The sequence below is a fragment of the Pogonomyrmex barbatus genome, unplaced genomic scaffold, assembly GCF_055798465.1.
Source record: "Pogonomyrmex barbatus isolate J1 unplaced genomic scaffold, ASM5579846v1 scaffold12, whole genome shotgun sequence".
NCBI classification, from domain to species: Eukaryota; Metazoa; Arthropoda; class Insecta; order Hymenoptera; family Formicidae; genus Pogonomyrmex; species Pogonomyrmex barbatus.
The window spans coordinates 2,733,243-2,749,759 of record NW_028297108.1 but is presented as its reverse complement, the minus strand read 5'-3'; the positions used below and the strand labels follow the sequence as shown (position 1 = coordinate 2,749,759).

Sequence of the window (16,517 nt, the reverse complement as noted above, 5' to 3'; positions counted from 1 at the left end):
TCGGACAGACACTCGCAGAGAACTGAAATTTCGAGGGGGAGGGGAATTGTTCTAAACGAATCAGCTGTTATGGACAAAGGAATCACACGCTCCGGTCTAATTGATTTGATAACCGTGTCGCCATAATTGCGATACGCGTGAAAAAGCGGCGATGCGTCTTTTATCGAAGCGATGGGTGTATCGGTAGCGACGATGGGAAAAGTTGATCGATCGGAAAATTGCTCTTCTAACAAATGGAACGTTGAACTATTAACATTCCTGGTACGATATTGCAGTGTGAATATCCCCGATAATGAATAGACCAACAGTGGTCCCATAATTCCATAATAATTTAAAAAATGCGATTCTAACGCAAGAGATATTTATATAAATATATGTAAAATATATATAAAGCTTTATTGATACAATTTATAACAAGCAAATATCGTTTGAGAAGATAGTTAAAATTTGCTTTTAAATTTTTAATAAAAACTCACTTGGTTAAAAATTAAAAATAGTTAAAATAAGTTTTTATACAATAGTTACCTGACAGAAGAAAGATATAATATTTTAAAATTAATTTTACATAATTTTAAAATTTCATTATCGCGTTTATCGTAATGAAAATCAAATATTAGAATATTCAATATTCTCAACAAAAAAATTCATTAAAATTTCCTCGAAACATCGGTAATAACTAATGTAATTTATCTGAAAAGAAAAGCCAAACCTAGATAACCGTACAAAATTATATAATCCTCTTAGCTTAACTTGCATTTTTGCATTTGTCAATTAACCAAAAAGTCCGCAAACATTTTCACACCACCTGCAAAGAGTGATTCAAAAGTTTCGTGGAAGCCTTAAAAACTAATAAGGTAATGTCTGAAGAAGGAGGAAAAGCGTACTAAAAGCTCCGGCGTCTTTACGGGTTGTTCTGCTAAAAAATGAATTGGATCGCATCCGCGGGCAAGTCGAGCGGGAGAGGCGGGAAACGAAAAGCTTTCGCGTTAAAAGGCGGCGAGGTAAGCTCCTTCCTCGATCACGTTTCGGTAGGTAGGTGACGTGCAACCATGTCGGCTTACCGACAGTGACGGCATGAATGGCAAGGGAGCAAGGTGTGCACAATAAAACGATCGGTTGGCATATCCGTGTCCGGCAACCTAAACGCACCGTATTGCACGCGGTAGTGTCGCCCGGGTGGAGACATAAATGGCGGCATTCCGCGGGCCAAAACGTCAGACAGGTAGACGGCAAACAACAGTCTCGTCGAGAGGCTGAAGTATCCCTATTATACATAATAGAGAGTCAGGCCCTCCCGAAACGATTCTCTGGCCTCTGGAGGCAGGTGACCCCCCGGGCGTGTGCGAGATGGAGAAAGCAACGCAAACCACACATAGATATATATACATGCACGTGCACGTCGCGTATATTCGTAGTCACTTATAAATTTACTCGCATACACGGCTGACTTTACAGCAACTTTACAGCCGCCTCTTCATGAGAGGGTAAGGTAGATTGCTGGCGACTCTACTCATATATAAGTAAACATCACGTCTAGACATGTGTATGTGATGGAATTCTATTTCTGTAGAAGAATGAGATACATTTACTGAAAAGCTTATGCCCTCGGAACCCATTTATACAATGATGTGTTTCTGTGTAAGGGAATTAACATTTAGATTTGAGAAATCGTCTGTAGCCAGATATACCAACATTAGTACATGTACCAAGCATTAGTACATGTGTAACATATACGATATACATACTTGTGATATTGCTACATACGAGCGAGAGCGTACATAGGCAATCATATACCAAAAGGGATAGTTGGTATATCTCTGTATACAGAAAGCCATTTGGGATGATCCTGTACCTTTAAGGGAATAGGTGAACTTGGCAGATCCTCACCACCCATAGCCATCTATCCCAGCTTGATCCACACGACCCAGTCACAATGGTCATTTGTGGTGGTCATTCGTGGCGGTCGCCATAAGGGCCGGGAACCATCTATCCATCGTGAGAGGATTTAGATAAACGAGTGGAACTCGCCATTATGGATTGCTCGTAAAATTCCGTAAAATTTAAATAAAAATTCGGGCTATACGAAATCCCGCAGACATAGACTTGATTTTCCTGCAGAATTCACATCAGTCAATATCACTTGGTTAATTCTACAGGTTTTAATGCGTTTGTGATATTTCAGTTCATCAAGAGATTCTGCATGTGAAAAGATCTTTTAATGTTCTTTCTTTTATTTTCTTTCTACTATCTTTTTCCAACAAAATTGTAAGCTATCAAACTACATTTTGCAGCAGAGCGGAAACAAATGCTTTTATATTTCATACAGTTACGTAATAAGTTTATCGAGCTAGATTGAAAGTACAGAGATATTAGTCAAATTCTATACGTTTACAAAAGAATATGTGATAGTGAAGTTTAATATTTAAAAGTCGATCGATAAACAAAATTAATTTAAAAATCCAATTAATTAAAGTTTAGTTAAATTAAATAATTAAATCTAAATTAATATAATTTAACACGATTATTGTAATTTGAGAAATAATTAAATCTAAATTGATCGACATAAATTTATCATCATTTGCAACCTGTATTAAAATATAAATGTACTATATTTTTTCACTGCAAACAAAATTATGAATTCTATTTAAAAAATTATTTAACAAATATGCAACTTATTTATTTGAATAATATGCTGTATGTAATTAAAACATTGCAATGCTAGCTTCTTCTTCGTAATATAAAACTTTAAACTTTTAAATACACGTAAAAAATTACTGACTCAATATAAAACTTGATATTCAATTCTCTACTCCATCAACCAGGAAAGTGCACAATATCATTTCTCCAGATATGCGTTTTTCTATTTTTGAAGGCACATGAAATATGTCGTAACTTATTCTCGAGACAATACTCGCGTTTCGAAAGCGAAACGGGAGTGTCACGGTGGAGACCATGCGTATTTTAAAGGTGTATCTGAGATTCCCACGGGAATATTCGTGACGTAGCTGTTTCTCAAGAAACCAACATCCCACGAGTTCGTAAAAGTCATCGGATACGTCACTAGATTCAGGAATAGAATATCGAAGCACATTTGGATAATATATGCGCAACAACTAAACATACATTTTAAATCTAAACTTGACTTAAAATATCGAACATAAAATATTTGAAGGTTCATTATCACAGACATCTTACTTCTTGATTATTATTTGTTAAATGTTAAATAATGGAAAAAGTTGTTAAAAAATTAGATAAAAAAATAATTATAAATAATAATAAAATATTTTTACCGCCTTTCTAATTTAACGTCTTTGTCATAATTCTTACAATATTTAACTATTCATTTCTTGTCTCGTTAAGAGAGATATCTACTGGAAAATTAAAACTGTTTTTTTTTGTCAATCAAATATAATGATCACGATTGTTCTTTTCGTTGCCGGTCACGCTTCTGGTTTTTCACTCCCGGGCGTATTGTCGCAACGCGACTGACCCCGCTTCTGCAGCCGTCCTCAGGATAAACTCCTTAATTTCTTTTGTAGAAAAAGAGGAGAATAGAGCCAGGAGACTCTTCTTGCGTGGTCGGTACGGCCAGGTCAAAGAGAAGACCTGCTTGTACTTTAATGAAAGGTTCTTCGTCTGGTCTCTGGCTCTTTGCGACAGCACCATTGTGATTATGGTACCTCAGCTCTATCGGCTTGCCAGCGCAATTATATACGAGTGTAAAGGCTATTACGCATATAAAAAAAAAACGGATAGAACAAGATGCGCGCGCGTGAGAAAGAGAGAGAGAGAGAGAGAGAGAGAGAGAGAGAGAAAGGAAGATAAAAATGACCATGCACGAATTACACACCATTGTGTCATAATTGTGACTCGCTGTTATCGTGCTACGTATATGAAACTGCATAGGCACAACGCGATAGATATATCGCATTCAAATGCATGTGTTACACGCAAATATTACAGTGTGAAAGCCGCATGTTTATTTTTAGATATACGCAAAATCCGATATTTGATCCGCAAGCGCAAATATTGTTGTGCGATTAACTAGTTGGATTGCTTCCGCAAACGACAATTTGAACACAGGCAGAAAAATATTTAATATCAATCCCAATTACATAATGTTTTTGGAAAAATATAGTGAAACAATTTATTTGTGATGATATACTTGAACTGTTGAACTATTGTTATAATATATTTACGCGAAATCCTTTGTTAAGAGAAAATATTTCAATAAAATTATCTCGTATATGATACAGTAAATATTTTTTTATATGCACGCAAACTTTATCCGAGCTTCTCAAAGCGTATTAAACTCTTGATATTATAATAATAATATTCTCATTTTGTCCGTTGAAAGTACAGAATTTTATAATGTAATCTTTTTAGCCGCTTCATGAGATAACAAAAAAAATCAAGTCAGATAAGAATTGTTAAAATTTTTAGATTTTTTTATTAAATCCTCTCACATTTTCTCTTAAATAATTACGCAGCTAATGTATTCATATCATAATAATAAGATTATAAAAATCAAACATCTGGTGTACTTATAAATTTACAAAATGTGATATGTAATAAAATTCAAAAATTTAGCGACCCAATTATTAAACAGATTGAAACATTAAAGCGTTGAAGCATTAGAATAAAAAGGTAGAAAATAATTAACAAAAATAAAAGATAAAATTGGACGTTCTATTATAAATTTTTAGATCGAATAAAATACGAGATTTCTCTAGAGAATTGAGTATATGTGTATACTCTCGAAATTAGGGGTCCGGCAAGATCCCAGGGGTTTAAGAACCATGTACCTTATTTATCAAGGTAGTTGCTTCCAGAATTCAAATGTGCATACTCCGTTATTTACTTGAAGATTTTTATATTATAAAACTTACAAAAGAGAGAGAAAATTTCATACTAAAAATAGAATCATATTCTTCGTAATTTATTTCAAACAAAAATAAAAAAAAATAATAGAAATTGAAAATTAAATGACATATTATGCATTGAGTTACAAGTAAAACATAAGTCTAAAAAGATTAAATTGCATTCTTTCTTATTGATGTTTAACTGTTAGATTAGTTGATGATTACTATATTTTATCTCGAAATAAAACGTTACAATCCTTATTAAAAAATTAAAAAGAAACGTTATTCATATTTTAATATCTTGGAACTAATAAACGAACTCTCTTTTTACACGAGTTTTATATCTCCACTAGTTTCAAATTTGACTCTAACATAGTGGAAGAATTAATTCAGTTATGTCAAAAAGGCCATATTTCCATTTTTTCGAGAATTCGATTTTCTGTCACCATTCAACACAGAATCAATTTGTGTCGCACGTTTTATATGACAAGGCCATCTCTAACAACATAGCATATGGTTCATCCAGCCATCCAATTATCTTCGTTCTGTTCCCGAAAATGTCACTTTATCATTTATTTTACCATTTTTTCGTTCCGTGTAAAATTTATCTTTACGGAGAAAAGGAAAAATAAACCTTTTTTTTTTAAATTTTAAACAAAAAAATAAAACAAAAAATTATAGGTGTTTAGATTTTATATAGTAAACTTTGAAATAATATAAAAATAAAATCTGTAGGATACATAAATGTAAGATGTAGAGCTTTTCCATAAAAATTTTCCATAAAAATAACCAAAGAAGTTGTGTTAACGTAGAAAAGGAGAATATATAAATGGGAGAACTCTCGAGTCCAATAGAAAACGAACCAATTGACTATCTTGATGATACTGAAAAGATGGATGGCTGGAGAAGAAAGGATCGGTGGACATCCAGAGAAGTTCAGGAAACGCACGGACCCACATAACGGTCGTTTACGTTCGCATTTCACGCAGCAATGAATCCGTAGATGGGCAAGCTATTGTGAAGAGAAAGAGAGAAAGAGAAAAGAAACGGATATTCTATATCGTATAAAAATGAAAGATACTAAAGATCATGGACCATTGTGTCGTCGAAGCTAAATTTCACACCGGCAAGAACTTAATGCGATATGCGACGGCGCATCCAATTTCGCCCGCGTTTGAACTCGATGAACTGAGCAAAATATCACTGAAAGATAATAATAAGGGAGACCAAATAATATATGAAATCGTTCGATGAGATTAGAACATATTTCACCATTATGTATATTCCGTCATCTAATATAAATTGCAAACATTTGTAAAAATTAACGTAAAACAAAATAAAAGAATTGAATACAATTCGTCTGAGCAATATTTTTCGCATTAATCTTTCCTGAATTGACCGAGAAGTTTATTGGCTTTACGTACTCGTGCAAGACAGGTCGAATTGACAAAGTTTCGATGTCGGTTTGATGCATTTCTTGTTGCGCGCTGCAATGTCGATATAATCTTGCGAAAACGAAAGTGGCCGTCGATTCCGTATCGGTTTGTGGTCGAGAGCCATTGGGAGACCGCAGTGCCACCCGCGTGGCCGGTCAGCGGGTAGAGTAGGCTTCTTCGGAAGGCCAAGTGTGAGAGGAGGAGAATAGAGATGTGGACAGAACAACTGCGGCAGGAAGTGAGACAGAAGCAGCAGAAGAGGAGATGGAGAGATGAATGGGAGAGGACGGGATGGAGGACTCTCTTCGAACTGAGAGGAGTACGGCGTATTTTATGGGTTCTCTCAGGCCACATTGTCGTTTTATTCCCCATTATTTAAGTGCCAAGGCAGGTTAACAAAAACCAGTCGCGGTGCCACCGCATTATTCCCGGCGTCCACGAAGCATGATGCGTCTAATGAGTTTCTCCGGCGGTCCGTCGAGTCGTGCCGTCATCTTCGTCGACACCGTCGTTTTCGTTGTCGCTGCCGACGTCCCTTTCAACGACCAATAACGCGATTACCTCGTTTCCTCGGCAGAAATTGCTTGAAATTTCCTTCGCCAGCTCTTTTCTCCGTCCGACGTCTCCCGATCGAACGATAATTTATCCGTTAAACGACAAGGATTAGCTTAGCAAATGTGTAATCACACACATATTGAATGAATAGTAATAAATATGTGCATAATATGTTCCGATGTCAATCATCAATTTTTAATAATACGCGTTCTAATAATATGCGACTGCGTAACTTTTTCAACTTTTTATTAATCTCGTTATGTTCTTCGTGATAAAATGATCCGTCAATTCGCCGGTACTTACAATTTGTTTGTTTTTTTTTTTTTTTTTGCGCGGTAAGCTCATCGGATTGTCCGAATTCTGTTGCGAAGAGATGTGAGACTGGAAGCGCTTAATTTATACATGATTTATTAGAGTCATCTTTAGATAAAAATATTGCAAATTTAATCGCACGAAGATGTGAGTGATTACCGCGTTAGTTAGTTACAGCGTTAATTACAGCTTGGTTTTACTGCGTTTATTTACAGGATATAGTTTCACAACGCGAATTATTTACAGCAGGTGATTCGCGGTAGACGAGCGCTGTTACGAATTTCCATAATCGTGATAGACAAACGGTCGCGAATTCTCTCTCCAGCACGCCGGCATTGGTTAGAACACAGATGCAAACGCGTTTCTAATACGTATCGATGTGATCGGCTCGGTACCATATTAATGACATGGATTGACGTGTAAGTTGGATATGAAGTGATTATGGATGACTGCCGATAACACCCGATAGAGGCGGGGTACTCATCATCCCTGGTTCTTACGGTAAAAGGATCGGAGGCGCAGCGATCAGTTACACTTGACCGATGCGACGGATGTGCTCGTCTTTACACTGCGTTATTCAGCAGATCGGTTGCGGTATTTTTCGGAAGATCGGTGTCAGTAACTCCTGACCGGAGCCGCGAACACATGACCTCGTGTACTACTCCGGTTAGCGGATTTCGGATGGTTCGAAAGGATTTGCAAATTGACTGTCAGTAACTCCTGGCGGGGGCTGCGAACGCAACAATCTTCTTTGCTCGTCAGTTTCTCGAAGATCGGTTCGGGCTAAGAACTAGCTCGGTGGTTGATTTCGAAGAAATCGAGAATGGTCTTAATTCCGCTTGCTTCTGGCTTTTTATACGCCGCAGATCGACGGTTTGGACGGATTCTGTAATAATCGGTTTGATCCGCGAGTATTGTTTTCCGGCCGGGGCTATTAGCGTTTATTGTTTTAATTGTCGCGTAGTTCGGCCGACCTCGGGTGCGCTCAGCTGTTTCCAGTGTTTCGAGCAGATCGACAAAGATTCCGCATAACGGCGTAACTGAGAACTGTGATCTTTGTCTTTAGAATTTGAAAAGTTTATCGGCGTTTTGCGCTTTTTCTCCATCCGACGGGTAGACGATCGTCCGATGGATGACAGCCAGCGTAACAATGCCGATGTGCATCGAAGTAAAGAAAAATAAAGATTTTTAAAATTATATTGCTATAATTAAAATCGTTCTAAACAAAATAATGTTTTTCAACACAACAGAATTTCTAATAAAAATATTTCTTCTTGCACTTTTTACTCTTTCTTTTTTCAACATTTATAGTTTATGTGTATTTGTTTGTATTATCTCATTCATATGGTAAAACGTCTCTCCTTTATTCTCTTACAATCCTTTCACAAGCCGCATAAACTTTGACTGATTACACGTTCTGCAATTCACTAATTATCCGGTCGTTACAACAACCTGTTCACACTATACCGACGTATAATAATGCGAATGGGGGCGAATAGTGTTTCGATTAGAAGCAGTGCTAATTACAGCTAGCACACTGGCTTGTACCATATCATTGATTGAGTAATTTCTATATGTATCTCTTGTCCTTGATTATCCTATCCACTAATGAAATTAATTCTCCGCTTTATCTATTTTTATATCTCATTGATAACACAATTTAAAACTTTATTTCGTTCTCTTTCACTAAACAACAAAGATTTCAAGCTAAATATCTCTTCAAAATAAGTATTACAAATAGATTACAGAATAAAAAAAGGCGAATGAGAAAAATGTAGAGCGTAATGCTGTACGTAAAAAAAATCTTTCACATGCAAGTTTGTGCGCCTTCAAGTAACAATATCTCATGATCGTTGCGTGTTAAATGATATAGAAAATACTATAGAAAATTGCAATCCTTCAGTGAACATCGCTGCGGATCGGTTCGCGATACGCCGGAGATGGATCCAGAATCGTGTCGTTAGCCCTTGGCGAGTCCCGTTATTAGGATGGCATGCGGGCAGACCGGCCGGTCCATCCGGCGTGAAGAAGCGCACGAGTAGGCGAACGGGCCGAGCGGCATTATCCAGCAGAAGAAGCAACAACGGCAGAATTAAGCAGCAGTTGAAGCGGATGGCCGAATGCCTGACGTTGATGCATGACAGTAGAGTATAAAAGGTTACTTCTGGAGCACTTTGATTGGGACGCAAATAAAATCGCCTAGAAACTTTGGGACGCAAATAAAATCGCCTAGAAACCATTAAAATCGAGGTACACATACTTCAAAAATCATAAAAACCAAGCATAAAAACCAAGAAAATAACTATCTTCCAATTGCTATTTTGAGAGAAAAGTATTTACTACCTTTTCTGGAGCACCCTTTCTAGCGCACCTGGGATCAGGGGATAAAGAAAACCATGTTAAAATCAAGCCAAAACACTTAAAAAATCGCATTAAAATTAAGAAAACAACTATCTCCCAATTATAATTTTGAGTTAAAAAATATTTATGCTGCTTTCTCCAAAAATTAAGCAAAACTACTTCAAAATTGTTGAAGTTTTAAACCCTCAAAAAATCATCTTCCAATCTCAAAAAACCATTGCTTTTTCTAGCGTACCCAGAATCGGGAGGATCGCCAGAAGTAACCTTTTATACCCTACTCATGATGTAAAAATTAAAAGAAGACAACGAGCGGTGAGAGAAGCGATTGCAAGGCAGTAGCAGAGTGAAAATGCTATTGCCGACAATAAAGACTGAGGAACCCGACGCGATCGAGTGGGAGATGCAGCGGCGCAATAATCCGCGTAATGAACCGGTCACGCTTTTTCGGCAGCTCATCGTTTTTCGAGACCCTTTAAGAGCTGCAGTGGCCAGATTCACCCTCTTGCACGATAAGCCCTCTCAGCGGACCGCCGCTCCCGTTTCTCGCGCGAGATCGTGCAAATAGAGGAGCACATCGACCGTCAGTTTCTCGCGGACGAAATAAACTGGATTGCAAGTTACGTAATACGTGATACCCGAAGGCGCATTCAAAAAAATATGATGTAACTGCATTTACGGCGGGCGCTCTTTAATTAAAGCTCGTTTCAGGCGTGAAAACTGGTTTAACGCCTCAGTTGAGCAGGAAATTTATATTATTTCATAGCGCGGATTGCTCGGTTAGTTTTTCAACTGCGCGAAAATCGAGATAAATTTAAAAATTCACTTCGCAATTTTTGTATCCCCGTAAGAGTATTAGTGATAAATCCATATTTGTAGATCATACATATGTATGTATACACATAATAATAGCAACATTAAGTTAATTAATCCCTACGAGAATTGTAGAGATCAATATACTGTAAAAATAACATTAATTCTTACATTTTTTTATATTTTTTTCTTTGACGGGCGTGAAAAAAATTTATTTAAGAATTTAACTTCATTTTTTATTTCTACGTTAAATTTTAATGCTTAATTTTTAATATCTAATTTTTAATATCTAATTTTTAATATCTGCTTACATATGCTTCAATATTAAAGAATTGAATCAAATATACATATCACTAATAAATATTTCACTCTTCATTATTTAAATCATTTGATCCAGTGATTTGTATATTATTTCGCGCTTTTGATAAAAAAATAATGAATTCTTTTTCAATCAGCAAAAAATTTATGATATATATTCAAACTTAGTCAATAAAACAAATTGTATTAATGTAACAATCGCGGCTCGCATAATAATCGCTTTGATATCTTTTATCACTCGACACCGTCGCATTTCATCGGATAATACAATATATAAAGCGCTGCCGACTCGAGAGAAAAGAGTTTGGATGCGCGAAGAACAATGCCACGTATCATATCAAACAAACATCAAAATCGCAAACAAAGCAATCTAACAAAGAATTTATATCGAATTATGAAAAATCCACACGTCAAATATTTTTTTTTTCTTTCTGTTATTATCAATCGCAAAAATATCAGACAAACTAATTCAAAGCGTGACGCATTTGAATCTAAACCTCGCAAATATCATATAATTTATATCATATAATTTTCATTATTACTTATAAATAAAGTAATAATTTGTAATTCCTATTCTCTGACATTCCAATTTCTTACTCAAAATGAAATAAATCGTACGAAATATTTTTCGTAACAAGCAGTGAATGTTTCGATATATTTTGCGTGACCTATCACTTCTTTTAATAGCCGTAAAATAAGTGCCGATGTGCGTTGTGTGTGTTTTGTATTTTCTAATATTTTTCATCAGCATGTTTTGAGGAATAATACACGATAACAAACAATTATGTCACAACCTACTAGATCAAATTTCACTAAGCGAACGGTAGCACGGCGACCATGCGTAAACACAGCATATTGTATGCCGCAATAACAAACACAAAGACTATATACAACTAATTATTATCATCACAAAATATTAAATTTTCATACAATAAAATCATATGTGAATTTTTATGATTCAACAAATATATTATGAGTCAATAAATGTTTAATTTTATAAACTAATTAACGTCAGTTAAGATAGTTCCGTTCGATTGTTAGTTTCAAAATAGAAATGTCGATTTCAATTCTAATTCTTATTATTTAAATTTCTCAATCAAATAGTAAATATAAAGTAACAAATATCAAATTGACTAGAGACCAAGATCCGTTAATCAAACTGTATTACAACTCAAAATTGATTTCAACCGGGACAAAAATGTAATAACATAACTATAAATTGATAATGTACTCTCTTGCCTCTCTCATTTCTAAAATTAGTAGGAGTGGCTTTTACAACAAAAAAAAATCGATTCTAAAATATAATTTCATACATAGTCTGCGTTTTGCCCGTAGCAATCGTTGCGCTGTACGAGTTACATGTAACCCGTTATCCTTCTATCGAAATCGAGCGTGTCGAATGACGTCGTATAATAGATTTCGCTCGATTGACTCCATGCAAACGATCACTCTCCTGCACTTTCGCCGACATAACGGAAGCATCGAGTCCTTGCAATTTTTATCGTATATGCCTAGTTTATTTAGTTTCGAATACTCGCAATGTGGAAACTACGTTTTATTTTATAGGAATTAAAAAAAATTATGTGTCATAAATTGAATTAATTTTGTTGCAAAATGCCGAAGATATATACTTTAAAGTGTATTTACGCTCGTACGTATTTTACGGTTTTCTGAAATATTTAGTAAAGGTTGTCGTTTCAAATTATGCTTCCAAGTAAATATTCTCTGTTACTACTCTATTTCTTTAGCTTTCCTTCCCTTGGGCAGAAATTCTTTGATCCATGATGTGCGGTCACGTTACATACATAGATATAAGCCAACCTCGATATGGATTTTTCGATGTGTATTTCTGAGGAAAATACTGAATGCTTAATGAAAATGTAAATATCTCGATAAATCATCATTGCTCAAGAAATTTATGTCATATACAAGATAATATAAAAAAATCTTATAAATTTTAAAAAAGATAATTTTGTATACTTCCATGAAAAATTGTTATAAAAGTTCAATAATATATAATAATAATAGTAAAAATGCTTCATTTTTATTTAACAAACAAAATTTTTTCAAGATTTTCGTATGTATCATTGTATACAGCACGTTATGAGGTGTTTATAAAATTCAAGACTCTCGCAAACACATGCAAAAGTAATTTCCCCTGCGAAATACTTTGCGGAAGTCTAGCAAGCTTCCGCACAGAAACTACGCATTCTACAGGTTATAATTTGAAATATTCTGTTTAAAATTAATGTCCAAACCAGTATATAAACAAAAAAAGATGCAATAGCATATTTAAATACGTATAAAAAATGTCCATATATTTCTCGTTAGTTATATCAAAAGATTTTTATTTAATACCAATTTAATTTTTAATTACCAATGCCACAATCATCAATAATAAGTAAGACATAATGATTCAATATATAAATAAATTCCATATTAAACATCAAAATTAATAATTAAACTAATAATTAAAAATAAATAAGACTAGCTGCTAATTAAAAAATTAAAAAGATCGAAATATATATAAATATACATATCTATAAAAATAAAAGTAAATGTGAAAATATAAAAAATCAAATAAAAATTTTTATTTTATTTTGTCAAATTATAATTTATTAAACTCATTTATATATAATTGCACATTATATATTTAAAATACTGACAACGTTTATTAATATTTATTAACCTTGCTTCAGTATTAAAATTCTATTTGTTATCCTTTTTTATCACAGGCGTATTCATTTTCGTTTATTAGGAGTTAATCATTTGGTAGTACACGATAACGAGTTTCGTCACGATCTTGCTACTACTCACGCGAGATGCATAATTCACGCAAGATGATAATCCGCCGAGTTATCCGTATGGATGTTTGACGTTCTTGTAATAAAATCTCGTCTGGTTGTACGGACTGCCTCCAATTAAATGTTACATTAAGTGCAATATCCTTTGCGAGTAAGTCATGAATATTAATTATGCCTTATGAGACCGATCTGTATCTGATAAGACTTCAGTCGTTAAAGAGGCAAAACGACGACACGTTCACGCACATATACTGGTAAATCATAAAATATGAAATCTATCGCAATCGACTTTTATTTCACGTTCACGGTTATTTCCTTGAAAAACGGCAACTATAAAATCTCTCTCGTGCTTCGAGGAAACAAAGAAATAGAAGAAGAGAGAGTGAGAGGAAAGCGACAATTAGATCGAAACTCGATAAACCAGACACGCGAATTTCTCGTAAGCCTTGCGGATATCGAGCACGGTTCATGTTTTCATGTGAATCTACCTGCCTTATCTTCATCTACCGTTGCAACAACTTTATCTAACCTTCGATTAAAATCGCTGCACAAAAAGACTGTAATCTATATGTTAGTAACAGGAAAAAAAATATCTATTTACCTAATCGTTAGTCTGTTAAAATATTCGTCAAAAATATCTTATATTTGTTATATTTTTAAAAATAGATGTATTTTTAATCTTATATATTAAAAAATGAGTTGAAAAACACTAAATCACAAAACTCTTAAAATGCTTTCTATACTACTTACCAATCTGTTAAAAAAAACCATTTATGGAGGAACAACTCACCTGAAACAAAATAGTAATTAACTCATTAATATATATCATATTTGAACAAATTATTAAATTATATTTATTTCGTAACATCCAAAAATAATTTCTTCAATTAAAATATAAGATCAAATAAATTAAAATATTGATTAATCTTATGTATATCGAACAATAAAAAAAATTAGAAATAAATCAATTTTTTCCTCTTATAGAATTAATTGTACATTTTGATCAATATATATTTTTTCACTATTCGACTAATATACATATATATATATTATGTAATTATCATTCATTGAACATTCATTGTTGCGTACATACATTGTGTTACGTGACTAATGTCTTTATCGCGTATGTAACGTATATATGTGGGAGTCACTTCACATATTAATTTCGGTTGCAAGGTTCGTTGTAACAAACATTTTTAAAATCCTTTTACAAAATTTAATAAGATTTTCAAAAGCAAGACACATGATTGAAACCTTGTTTTCATCGATAAAATTATCGATATTATTATTATTACAATAACTGTGCATGATGTATTTGACATTTGTATTTTACAAAGAATTTACCTGTCGATTTTGTTATATTGTAAAATTATATCTTAAAAAATTGTGATATTGTGGCGACTTGCGGGTGCCCCGCACATCTCGCGCTACGTACGTCGCGGATCCAAACAATTAGAGTCGCGTGCCGCGACGCGGCGCAGGGCGAGACAATTATCTCGTAATTAGAATATAACAACAAACTGTTACAAATATAAAGGCGTACATCCGCCAAATCTTCACTCGATTTCGGGTTCTCTCCTGGTAAAGGCAAGAATAAGTGTTGTACCAAGCGGTATTCTAAAGCACTGACTACTCATTCCTCCGGCCGAAAAGGCCATATCCTTCAGCTGCTTTCTTCGGCCGCATAGGCCGCATCCTTCGGCTGCAGAAACTGCTCCACCGGCCAAATAGGCCGTTTCCTTTAGTCAACTGAATAAGTCGCGCTTCCTTCGGCCGAACCATACGGTTAAAGAAGCCGTCTCCTCCGACCGCAGAGGCCGTCTCCGAATACCACAATATAATGTATCTTATAATACATTGTCATCAAGAAAATAAAGAAATAAAATAGTTATCATAACAAAATATCATAACAAAATATTTATCATAACATAATTTATAAAATTATATTCATCTAAATAATAACAATCAGACAGAATCTATATGATTTTGTAACTACGTAATAAATATAATTATAAGATTATTTAAATTTTTTTCATAATGTACAGAATAAGCAATTAACAAAAAATAAAAAAGTAATAACAATGTGAACTAATATGTAACAAGAATCTTTCATGTTATGTTAAATATGAAATATTGCCAATGAAAGTAGATAACAGTTACATCGAAAACTTCCGAGTTCATTGTACCAAGTACATATAATATCTGGCATATGCCACAAACACGCTAACTTTCCTACATTTGCCAAAGTTGATAATTTATTTACCAAACAACTTCTAACTTCGGCAATCTGTTTTCTTGATGACAATGTTACTTGAAAACTAGTGCCATCTAAGCGGCATAACGGGCTGACGACTAACATACTAATCTTCAAAGTTTCTAGATATTTACATCATTATTCTTGCATTTCATACTCGCAATTATATCACATTTAATAACGTCTAAAAGACTTTTATAAAATATCAATTTATCTTAATAACGTCTACGTTTGCGTTTTCTTCGTCGCAATATTCGAATTGCAAATTTCAATGTACATCGATTGAGAAAATCAATATGTATATGTATATGTATATTATAACACATTATACATCAATGATGTATTATAATTCTGTTTGCAATGATATATAATATTGTCGATCATGTAGAAGCCGCGACAAAGGTATCCTAATATCCTCAGATGAGTGCATCAATATACATAACAATCCTCCGTTAATAGGTATCGCGATTAATTGCACGGCGCTATTCCCTCCACTCTGTGGGTGCGCAGTGTATATACCACACGTCTCATTACATGGAGATTCGTGGCTGCGTGTGACCGAGCGAAAGCAGGTTATTCAAATTCTCCCTGAACGCGTAATTATACGCACGTTTGCTGCACGAGCGGTCAGCACTAACGTAACGGCCAACGTCTACGAGCTGCAAGTAACACGTGTCGCAACAAACGTGTCTCAGGTTGCACGCAAAGTGCTCGTCCATTCATCTCAGTTGCTCGCGCGACCAGTTGCAATCGATTTGCGATTATGTCAATACGGACGGACGTCCGATATTGCAGGTCAGAGGAA

At 34.6% G+C, this 16,517-nt stretch overlaps 1 protein-coding gene across 3 annotated transcripts in view; it reads right to left on the bottom strand.

The window, feature by feature from the left end:
* The window catches only part of LOC105428776 (uncharacterized), a 297,052-nt gene that overhangs the window by 230,888 nt on the left and 49,647 nt on the right, over positions 1-16,517 (bottom strand). The gene's annotated exons all lie outside the window — the stretch shown is intronic.